Raw genomic sequence first — 12,806 nt, forward strand, 5'->3', positions numbered from 1 at the left:
GAGTATTTCCATAGCAACAGCCCTGTATGATCTTAGTCTTTTGTCATTGGTGACAAAGTTGCCTTTTACTTGTTGAATAATAAGATCTGAATCTCCCATGATTGAAAGTTTTGTGGCCTGTAAGAATTTTACCAGTTTGAGGCCTAACAGAAGAGCCTCATATTCTGCCATATTATTAGTACATCTGAAATTAAGCCTATAGGCTCTACCTTCTACATGATTTCTTTGTTTGTTATGAATCCACACTCCGGCTCCTGCCCCTAATTTGTTGACTGATCCATCAAACTCAAGAAACCATAAGATCTCTTGATTTAGGGGAGTTTCAACATTTTCACTATGACTTGGGATTGTGAGCTGAAGTTCTTGTCTTTCACCAGGTTTGCTTTCTAGAACAGTTTCGTCTCTTGATTGCACAACCTTGATTTCTTGGGAACTTGATTCCTGACTGATATGCAGATCTTGTTCAAGTATGATAGATTTGTTATCACTCATTGGACCTATATCATCATTGAACAGGATAAAGGAATCCATATCTGAATGGACTGCATAAATGGGGAAATTTTGAGGTTTTTCTTCACTGCTCACCATGTATTTCATGAGTGACTCTCTGTATAGCCTTTTGGGTTGCCCAAAGATAGAGATGGTGGCATATGACATGTCTAATTGCAAGGAACCTTGGAGTTTAGCCCCCCATGATCGTGATAACAACATTCCATATTTGGGTGGGATATCAGCAACTACCACATCCATTAAGATTGTTTTATTTGGGTACTGGACTAGAGACACACATAGATCCTTTATCAAGCCTAAACACTTAACTTGGCTGGAATCAAATGAGAATAGGTCCTTATATGGTCTTGTAATATCTAGATTCAACCTCTCCATGACTGATTTAGGCATAAGGTTATGAGAAGCACCTGAATCAAACATTGCATTGTGTAATATCTTATCATGAACATGCAAGCTGACATAAAAAGGTAGGATTCCAGTAACTGCTGTCTTTCCATCAACCTTTGGACCGAAAAGCAGTTCTAGGGTGTCATCCAGTACATTGACATCATCTTTGTGGTGGGTCAGTTGAAGGGACTTCTTGATTTGTTGTTTGTAAATGTCATGCTTGGCTAGCTCTGAGAGAGGAATGACTATCTTCAATTTTCCAATTTCAGCCTCTAAGTCAAAAGGTTTTTCAGACTGGATCTTAGTATCCTGTTTAACCACCTTTTCTTTGTTAATTAAATTCTTAGAGTTTTCTTCTTGATTTTCATTTTGATCTTGAGGCTTATCCTTTGTGCTCATCTTGTGGGAAGTGTTGATTGGATTGTGCTGCAAAGGAGGTATAACCCTTGTTTCTTGATGTGAGGGGAATGGTTCGGTTACCTCTTCAACTGTTATTTCATTTGTATTTGAATCAGTTTTGTTAATAGGCTCTGTGACAATAGCTTTCCTAGGCTGTAGGCTATCCTTTGTTTTCTTAGGCTCTGTCACGTTTATAGTTCTGCTCCTTAGTTTGTATTGCTTATGAACTTCATAAACGGCTGTGTCATAGCCTTGTTTAAAGTCAAATGACTCACCTGACTTGGTATGAAATTGCTTGATGTCTTCATCTTCATGATCCTCTTGACTCAGAAAGACTTGCTGATCATTGTTGAGGCCCATCAAATTGATGTGGGTATCATCTACCTGCTCATTAGCAGTGGATGTTTCGACATAGTTTTCTTGGAGTGGGGGTCTAATTTCTGGTTCAGGGCTGGCCTTGCCAACATTAGGATTTTGGTTTCTTCTAAAATTGGGATTCCTGATAGGATTATTCTGTGGTACTTCCCATGATGACTTCCTCTCAACTGATTCTACTCTGTCACCTAACCTATGCATGCCCGTGATTATTGCATCCAATTTCTGATCCAAGCCTGAAGGCTCTTCTTTGAAGGTAGTCTTTCTTTCGGTTCTGGTCCTATTTCTCCTAGCTATCAAGTTGGCTTCTACACTCACTGCTATGTCTTGCATTTCAGCTAAAGTTTGAGGAGCTCTTTCTCTCAATTGATATGCCATATCTGAATCAAACCCATCAGGAAAGGTGTATAGAGCTAGATCAGGTGGGGGTCTGAGATTTTGGGGAATGGCATTGTAAACATTGTTGAACCGAGCACAATAGTCCAAGACAGTTTCTTGGGGACCCCTTTTGATGGTATTGTATTCAGATAAAATATGAAGTGGATCCTTTTTCTTCTCCCATCTATTAATAAAGGTTTGATACAGGGCTTCAGGGTCACCTATGGAATTTACCGGGAGTCCTCTGAACCATGTTCTTACATCACCTGTTAGGCTTTGCACAAAAATTTTCATCCTAACCCCATCATCATCTATCTCATAATTTTCAAAGTAGTCCTGCATTTTCTTAGTATGTTGAAGGGCTGGATAAGAGCCAGTACCATCAAAATATGAAATCTTGCTTTGGTAATCTTGAGGCATAGGCCCTGGGTTGGCCGGTAACTGTAGTGGAGCATATCTATTAGCCATGTTTGGTGGAACAATAGGGATAACAGGAATGAATGGGACAAATGGAGGGAAGGGGATGAGAGGGGTATGTGTAGTTGATGGAGTAGCTGAAAGGATACCTTGTGAAGTGGATGAAGAACTAGGAGGTTGTGGGACAGTGATGTGAGGATGTGGAGAAACCTTAGCAGGGGTTGGAATGATAGCTTGATGGATGAGGGTCTGGGTTGGACCTTGTATAGCGCATTTTCTTCTTAGGAGCCAGTTTCTATGAGTTTCTCTTGGAGAATTTTTCTAAAAGATAGTGATATTTGACAAGGACTGATCAGGCATAGCACATCTGTATGGAGCTTAAGACTGAATAAAGATTGACTGAGGCAGCTTTTATGTACTCCTGCAAATGCAAAGCAGAGGCAGTTTCTAAGGCTGTCTGGCTATCACTTAGGCTTTCTCTACAGTATTAAGAATCAGACAGGGGGTTATAAAGTTCATTCAGTCCCCAGTGGAGTTGCCATTTATGTTAACACCCAGGTTGTTCCCTTTGACTCCAGAGGGAATAAGGCCGGGGTAACCACTAACCAAGCTTTGGATTACAGGTTCTAGCCAACCTGTAATCAGAGAGGGCCCTCTCTTTTAGTTTTTGCTTTGTTCTTAAGGATCTTAGGCTAGTTATGAGGTATGGGTTTTGATTTAAATTTTGGTTGAATGATGTCTATTAGTGCCTAAGATGAGATATTCAGATAGTTTCAGTCCATTGGGCAATGGAGTCTGTGATTATGGGTTGCTTGAGGTGTTGGTAAGATTGCTTGGAAATACAGGGCCTTTAGATAGGTCATGAAACAAACTTAAGATTGTGGTGATGAAATATGATTAGCCAGTGAAAGGCAATTAAGAGTTTTTCACTAAGCTGGTGATGTGAGAAAGAGACATATCACCCAGGAGCAGATTTGAATGCCTGGATAATAGTCACTGCGAAAGTTTAAGTTTGAAGGTGCAACAATTAAGAATTACACTTTCATAACTATGACTAGAGAAAAACATTCATAACAACATAGATTGAGTTCAGGGTATTCAGTGAATAAATCCTGAGACTATTCTTTTTCTGTGCTATTAAACTGTGAAACATAGAGCGTGAACGGATTATGAAAGAATGAAATACATAACAAGAAGGTTAAAGAAACTTATTGTGCCACGAAATATGCAGGAATCCCGTAGCAGTTAGCAAACACACCACAACGCATCAAACAACATAGAACTTTGGAAATTCCATTAGCTCCCTGTATTAAACTCTGAAATTTACAACATAGGCTCTTTTTTAGAGAAAATCAACAACCCCTGCAAGCTTATGCGAGGGGAAATATATACAATCGGTTTTACAAAATATCTGAATCGTTGAGTCACTTGATAAATAAATGCGTTTCACCAACTTTCAAAAATAGCAGATATGAAAGTTATTGTTGTCTTAAATTTATAATGAATGCCCTTTAATTCTGTCAGAAATCTTTGACCTTTGGAGGCCACTGAGTCGGTTGAGCGCTCTTCATTAATTCTGAATGATATGTCTTGATGGCTCTGTCATGCTGTAGCTTTCTCGGCTCTGTCATCTGTACTTGGCACTGTTGCTTTCGTGGCCGAATTACTTTGCTGAGTTGGCTCATGCTAGTCTTTTCAGTCATACTGGATGCATTAACCTTCTGAACCTACTGATTATATATTTTTTATGCAAAAACTTGATGGATACCTGTTGGTTCACAGCAATAGCTGTATCGTGCTGGTCCACCATTCCTGTGTAGGCAACTGATGCCTCAAAATTGCGCCTAATGTTTCATCTGCCTCTGTATATTTGAAGTAATTTGGAGGTACTTCAAACAAATGTCTGATTTCATTCATAATAAAAAACAAATTTTCCACTTTCTCATAAAGGCTCTGCCCAGATGCAGGCCTTACCTCCTTTGGGATGCTTGATCCTGTAGTGATCTGACTGGTGGCAAATGTGTTTACCCTTTTAGCATAATTTTCATGGGATAGTAGCCTTCCCGCGCTTTTCAGTAAGCTGGGAAGGCCTCTGCTATGCAATGCTGTAAATTTAACTGTGAACTTATTTACTTCTGTTTGCATTTCTTGGCACCTTCTATCCAATGTCTGCACCAGATTTCTCAAAGTTAGGACCCTCTTTATCATCAGGATGGTGTCAGTTCTATTGGTGATCCCTATTACTGCTAGCTGAGGGCCTGTGCGGTTATTACAGATATTTATCATTCTGTTGGCTATCTCAGGCATATTGCCTAGAGATGCCCTTGCTCTTTGGCTTTCCTTGTGTGCTCTGCCTATGAGCTCCATGTGCTCATGAATAGTCTCTATGTACTGCCATTGATCTGTTATTGATTGGCCAATATTGGCCCATAAAACTTTCTTGATCTTGGCCAATATTTTCTCAAGGGTGAGTTCTTTCCCTAGCTCTTTTATCTTCTCCTTAAGAGCTTTCACCTCTCTTGACTTTTCAGCTACACTTTGCTTTGATTTGTCATATTTCTCATTGAGTGTGGCCAATTTCTCCTTGGCTTCATTCAGCTCTGCCATCTGTGCCTCTAGAACCTGAATTTCTTTCATCATCTTCTGCATGTCGAGGCTTTGAGCCTGTTCTGATGTCATTGCTGGTGTTGTTGTTGATGGGCCTGTTTCAACTGTCTGCCCTGTGGGAGGAGTGATAGTTTGAGGGGGGTCCTCAAGGTTTATCACTGGTTGAGGGGGCTGAGATTTTTGAACTTCCCCTTTCTGCTTTAATGCGTCCTGAAGTGCAGCCTCTGTCTCTACCAGCTTCCCTTCTGTTTGAACCAGTTGCTTATGTAGTGTTACCAGCATGGCTGCTACATCCTGGTCTTTCCTCTGTTGAGCAACCTCTTCCGTTTGAGGGTGAAGGGTTGTTGGGATCTTTATCATTTTTCTCAAAGCTGCAATGTCTGAATCTCTTATCTTTAGCAGCTCCTTTATAGCTTTGGGATCCTTTAGGTCATGCCCAAGCTCTATAATGATGTCTTCCAAAGACCTGATCCTGTTGTCTTTGGCCTAGGAGGATGCCTTCTCCAACTCGAGCTGAGAAGTTGTATTATGTAGACTGTTTTGCAACTTATGTGCCAGGAAGGTCTTGTCTGCAAGTGTTGAATAGACCATCTCACCCGTTTGCTTGTGAAGCTCTATCTGGTCCATAGGGTGGATGTCTTTGGCGAGAACCTCAAGGTTGGTCCGTATATAATCTGCAGCTGACTGTGGCTGCAGCATGGTAGGCATGAAATGACTCATGGTCATTTTCCCCTCTATTATGTCATATGCTGACATAAGTCTTTGTTGGTTTGTGGGAGCCATTTTTAGCAAGTGATTGTACAGCTGAAGTCTCACCGGCTCATTTCTCTTTTTGATGTCAATGAACTGTTGTTTTATACTGGACTCTGCCCTCCTCTGCTGACTTGAGGAGCTGACCTCTCCTCCAAGGGTTCGTTCTTGTTCCTGTTGAAAGGAACTGGCAGATGCCTCCATGCTAGGAGGGCCCATACCCAAGGATTGCCCAATAGGCATTTCTTCTTCAGAGAGGGGATTTAATCTCTGCCTTTTCTCCCCTTGATTTGTGGATGCAGTGAGGGGAGTCTCTTGCTCTCCGTCCCTCTTCTTGCCTCTTTCTTCATTTACTGGTGTTTGGAGCACTGAGGTCTCCACTATTGTTTCCAGCCTTGGAGGCACACTTTGTTGATCCTGTTGCTCTGTAGAAATGGGAGCTTCAGCGACTTGTTCTTGCTGTTTTGGCTGCTCTTTTTGTTGTTCTGCTGTAGGGGGTGGCTGTTCCTGCTCCATCTCCTTTTCTTTACCCTTGCTGGCTGCCTGATGAGTAGTTTTAGCTGCTTGCTGGTGGGCTATAGAGGACGAGGTAGCTGCTCCAAGTTGCCTTTGATAAGAAGAGGAAACCTGCCCACAAGTTTCCAAGTCAGCTTCTTTCTCAAGATTTTTAGCTTTTCTTTGTAGTATTTCCTCTCTAGGACTTGCCTCCTCTAAAGTGCCCTCTTTCCATCCTAACAGATTAGCATATTTTTCAATGTGAGGCAGCCTTATATGATCATAACTAGCCAATTTATGCTTGACCCTTCTAAGACTAATCAAATGGTTGGGGTCATAGGGTGACCAGAGGAAACTGGTTTTCAATTGGAGGCCCTCTAGGATCCTATCTGCTTCTTTCCATCCTTCTTCCCTTTTATTATACAGAAATGGGCCTAGCTGGTTTCTGATTTTGAGCTGTACCTTCTTGTTTTTGCTGTGGAAATGGACCATGTCTACATTTCCGAATTGCTTGAAATATTCTAAGGCAAAGAGTCTCATAGGCACATATCTTGGCAGTCTATATGGGGCCAATTCAAAGCCATATATTCTGATTACTGTATGGTTTTGGTAAAAGTACCAATCCCCAATGCTGTAGGCCTTTGAGAGCTGGAGAATCCTTTGCATCTCATCTATCAATCTTGGAGGAGGGGTACCCAATAGCAAGGACATAGCTGGATGGATAAAGAGGTCTATGAACTCACAGTAGTTGTATGGTGAATAAGATGTGTGGTGAAATACTGAAGTCCAAAATACCACAGACCTTGGGTTCCCCTGAGCATCAAACTTCTTGAGAGAAATAGGGAAGCCATCAGGTTGATAAAATAAGAACAAGTGATAGATGTATGAAGTGTATCTAAACACCTTTTCCCTCTCTAGATTCATCAATTGTTCATGAATCTTATTGGCAATGTCTGCAACATAGTCATAGTGCACAGCAGGAGGCATTCCAGGGGAGAAGATAGACATCATTGCCAGAATGGTTTCATCAGCATCCTCAGCTGATCTGTAACCCAGGACATAACTGATCAAATATACAAGCAACTTGCCCAACTCATTGAAATATACATTTCCTATAGGAGGGGTTCTCACAGTTTCAGAGCCCGATTCAATGAATAGCTGATTAATCTTTAAAATTTGGGCACTAGACAGCTTGCCTCCTTTCTTTAGCAAGTCCTTCATGGAAAGAGGAGTCAATGGCTTTGTAGAGTGGAAGTTCAGCATCTGATTTATAGCCTCAAGGGTGACATGGAACAAAATTGCACCTGAGGTATTGAGGACAGCTCTTTGACATGGGTCATAGTTGGCACTGCATCTGTGAATTAAATCCGGAAGGACATTGACTTGAGGGAGGTTGTAAATGGGCAAATTGGAGTCCCAAATCCCTAGAATATCAGTCCCACTGAGGTGCTGGGCCTTCAGCTCATTGAGTACATGGATATTATATTTAGTGCGCATTGAGAGTGTTTCTGTCATCTGGTAATCTCTATCACCTAGGGCCTGCCATTCCAACTCTCTGTGTGGGGCATTAAGAGGTGCAACATTCAGTGCAACTGGGGTCTCCATGCTTCACTAACACTTGGAAATGGATTTGAGCTTGATTTTGTAGGCACAGCAACACAGGGCAATGAATTTCGCAAAAGCAGGGTGATTTGCGGAGGAAAACAGGTGGATTATGGCGAAAACAAGTCACAATGCCCCTGAAAGAGGTTCAATGAGCAGACATTTGAGATTCACAGGTGGTTTTCCCGGTGAATTATTGCAGCAAAGCTTTTAAGTTCACGAATGCGCGAACTGACTGTAAATTTATGGAAACTCGACTCAATGTGAACTTCTGCAGGTGAATTTTGACCTTATAAGTGAAGATAAATGCTGGTCACCAGGGAATTATTGGAGGTTACAGTGTTTTTCACTCTTTTTACGCTTGCTTTGGTAAATTGTGCACAAAACCAGGTGCAGAGGGGAAATTGGAGAAATACCTGGTGGATTCTGGCAACGGTGACAAATGGAGGCAGATTGAGGGCGCCCACGGTCTTCAAGTCGATTTCTGCAAGTTGGCGGCGAGATGGTCGTAATTTGCATGCAGATAGAAGAAATAGTTCTTTTGGCAAAAGTGACAAAAAACGCGAATTTTGGTGAAAATATGGACTTTTTTGGCTATTGGTGCTTTTTTTTGGATGACATCAACATGACATCATTGGGTGGGTTCGGGTACGGAAGGGTGACGTGGTGACCTGTGAGTGGTCCACGGGGACTGGTGAGGTGGCGGACATGTCGGAGCAATGGCGGGCTGGGCGCTGATGCGACGCTGACTTGGCGACTCGTGGGCAGGCGGTATACAGAAGGCGGTAAGCGGTTCCATCGGACCGCTTATGGTACGGGGGCGGTATTGGCAGGCGGTCTCCCGATACGACATGGGAGCGACGCGTGGTAGAGACCTGACGTCATGGTCTGACACTTTTCGGGAGGTAACGTCCGGACCTTGGGGGCGGCCTGATATGGATATGGGCCGTTGGATGGGAAAGCCCAGATCCGACGGTCGACGGGTCAATAAAATGAAAGGACGATACGGCAGCGGGGCGGGGAATAAACAATTTGTATTTCTTGAGATGCGCGCCCGGGCGGGAGTTTGGAAACCAAAGAAAATATGGGTTTTTCAATGTTTTTTGTATTCAAATGCGCATTCCCACAAAACTTTTGGATAAGGGGTAAAAGTGGGTTTATTGGTGCATATTTGAAATAGCACGGGTTAGAGATAATAGTGGGTTTTTACAAGGTTTTTTACAAATGATGCGGGTAAAACACTTCAAAGGGGATGTAAAGGAAAAACGGGTAGGACCTAGGTTATTAAACCAACGTGGGGTTAGTTTAATCCCTGATTTTGAACAAAACATCTGGAACCAGACTTAGATTCTGCATGGTTGTCCAATATTTGGACATATGGCTATAGTGCCAAAGGGGGGGAGAATATACATATTTCTGGGGTTTTATACACAATAGTGTTATAGTAATAGGGAGGGGGGAAGCACAGGGAGTTAAGTATAGATAGAGTCAGTAGTTAGTTTTGGAGGGGAATGTGAATGGGAAGTGATAGATACTAAGTTTTTTAGGAAATAAACTTAGTTAGGGAGTAGATCAAAATGAAAAGAATTTTACACAAGAAATGTGGCTTTTTATAAAACATGAATCAGCAAAAGAGTTTGACTGCTCTCATGAACAGAGGTAGTATTGGGATGTTAGCAAGGAATATGATTGGGGATGATTGGGAAGTTAGACATGCATCATTTTTCTGCTACAACACTGCTGAATAGGAAGATCTGCACTAACACCATGTTTTTCCTTTGCTTAGGCCAGTGAAATGTCATAAATCATGCTTCTGCAACCCCATCACCTACCCATTCTATTTCCTAGCATTTTTTGTTACTTCGAGGGTGCAATTAGACTTGCAAACCCTCATGTGCCTTTTCTTTTGCTTTTGGCTTTTTCTTTTGATTCTCTATCTAAGGCTACCCTTATTACTTCCAAGGCCCCAGATTAAACAGTTGGGAACCTTCATTCTCTACCTAACTACTTTATCTACCAACATTGAACAGTTTGGACAGATTCCTTTCTCTAATCTACGACAAACAATTGAAACATGGCATGACCCAGCTTAGACTATTGGATCACCCACTCAGAAGTAGGACAACATCAACCAACTGTAGGTATGTATCTTCCACAAGAATATGAGATCTTTGCATCACCAAAGTAGATCATATTGGCACTTCCCTTGCCAATCATGAAAAATGAAACCTATTGGTATAGGTAGCTAACGGGTAATTTCCTTTTAATGATGCCCTTTTTCCTTCCAACGATCATATTTCCTACTAACTTTGTTAGATTTGGCGTAGTCACATCTTTTTCATAACAACTTCTTTGGACTTTGTCATACTCCTGAGTATCGTGCAGTAATTGTCCTTCAGTGAAGTCCCTTCCTGCAGAGTAGTTTATAGTCTCATGCCCACTTTCAACTATAGGTGGCACTAAGACTTCCTCCCCTTCGTTTTTTAGTGCAAAGCTCTACGGACATAGTCCTCATTGTATATCTTCAATCTACTACCATTAACTCATCCTGGAATCATCTGACCATTCAACTACGTGAGTAGAACAACACTACCATCTAAAATGTTCTTGATGATATATGGCCCCAACCAATGTGTTTTGAATTTCCCTGGGAATTTTGTGAACTTACTGCCGTATAATAATACAAGATTCCCTTCCTGGAATATCTTCTTCTTAATATGTTTATGATGTCGGGCTTTCTCCATTTATTTTTTCACCTACTGATGGAATCCTTCTATGAAACTTTCTTCTTCTAAAGTTAGTATCTACGACATTCGTTCCTTCATCATGTCGGGGTCTTCCATATCTATGACAACTGCAATTCTTAGACTTGGCACAATGTATTCCATAGGCATAAGTGCTTCTTGTTCATATAACAATCTGAGAGGTGTCTCTCCTGTTAATTTCTTGCATGTCGTTCTATGTGCCCACAGCACCGTTGGAATCCTCAAATCCTAGTCATCTCTATCTATGTTGCACACATTGGTCAATGCATTCTCCATAATCTTATTGAAAGCTTCCATTGTGCCATTTTCTGGAGGACGATAAGGAGTTCTCTTTTGATGGTAGACTTGAAATTCCTCAATTAGTGCTTCAATCATCTTATACAAAAAAGGTGTCCCCTGATCGTTCATGAAGGTCTTCGGATAGCCAAATATGGACAATATATATTCAAAAATAAACTTCGTAGTGGTTTCTGCACTGCAATCCTTTCCTCGCTTCGCCTTGGCTCATCTTGTCAAATAATCAGTTGTGGTGATGATGTATCCTGCATCAGTCCTTTTCCCTAGTGGATTGATAGGTCCAACAAAGTCAATTTCCCATTTATCAAAATCCTACAAAGTCACCTGTGGTAGTAATGGAATTTCATCTCTTCTGGATGGCTTTCTTGTCCTTTGACATATGTCACATGCTTGACAAAAGTCTTTCACATCCTTATGCACTGTAGGCCACCATAACCTAGCTCGCAAAATATTCTATGCAATCGCTTTTCTTGCATAATTCCCAAATGCGACTCCTCCATGAGCTTTTGTCAGAATTCTTTATCTTTCATGTCCAAGGAAATATGTGCGCAGTACTTCATCTGGTCCCATTTTATACAAGTGTCCCACGATCATCAAGAAATCAGCTGCTCGAACCACCAATTCCTTCCTTTGGTTTGTAGTGTACTTTGCGAATGCCATTCCTATGGAAAAAAACTGAATAATATCCGCAAAGTGATCATATGTGACTTTAATTGCAAACAACTGTACATTGGGCAGGTTATCTTCAATACTTGTAGGTTCTTCTCTTGCCTCTATCTTGGATAGATGATCAGGCCCAACATTCAATCTTCCCAACTTCACTATAACTTTGAAGTCATATTCTAGGAATAATAACAACCATTGACATATCTTCCCTCCTAAAATAGGCTTATTCACCAAGTACTCCGGCGTGGAATGATGTATGAACATCTTAAAATGTGCTCCCAAGAAGTAATGTCTGAACCTGTACAATGCATACACCATACCTAGCCCCTCCCTTTATGTCGTGTTGTAATTCTTTTCTGCCTTAGACAACTTCCTACTTGCAGATGTTATGGGATGATCAATATCCCATACTCTCGTCTGGGCTAGTACTACTCCCAAATTTATGCAAGATGCATCAACATGCACATGAAACTCTTTCTTCCAATTTGGAAAAACTAGAATCGACGCAGTTACCATCTTTTCTTTCAACACATCCAAGATCTTATGGAATTCTTCATCCCACTGGAAGCTCACATCCTTCTTCAGCAAATTCTCCATCGGTGTAGATATCTATGCATATCCTTTTATAAACTCTATATAGTAACTAGTGTGTCCTAGTGTAGTACGCAATTGTCTTATTGTTTTCGGTGCTGGTAGGTTCACAATGACTACAATTTTCACCGAATCCACCATCAATCCTTGTTTACAAACCACACATCCCAACAATATTCTAAATGGTGCAAAGAAGATGCACTTCTTCAGGTTCAATGATGTTTGATACTGCCTACATCTATCCAATATCAATCTTAAGCTCTCCATCATGCTTCTAAAATAGCTCAAATATTGTCCAATCGTCGAAGTAAACTTCTAGAAATTTGTGTATGTACTCCTTGAAAGCTACAATTACAACTCTAGAAAAAATAGCAAGTGCATTCTTCAACCCAAAAGGCATCACTGTATACTAATAGGAGCCCCATTCTATGGTAAACATTATCTTATGTCTGTCTTCCGGCATAATTCTAATTGTTGATACCTTGAGAAGCCATCCATAAAAGAGTAGGCCTCTTTTCCTCCTAGATTGTCCAAAAATTTGTTTGTAAATGTTGGGAACGACCCAAC

This window comes from Pinus tabuliformis, chromosome 5_2 (assembly GCF_031772625.1).
Source record: "Pinus tabuliformis cultivar Carrire ecotype Pingquan chromosome 5_2, CPIR1, whole genome shotgun sequence".
NCBI lineage: Eukaryota > Viridiplantae > Streptophyta > Pinopsida > Pinales > Pinaceae > Pinus > Pinus tabuliformis.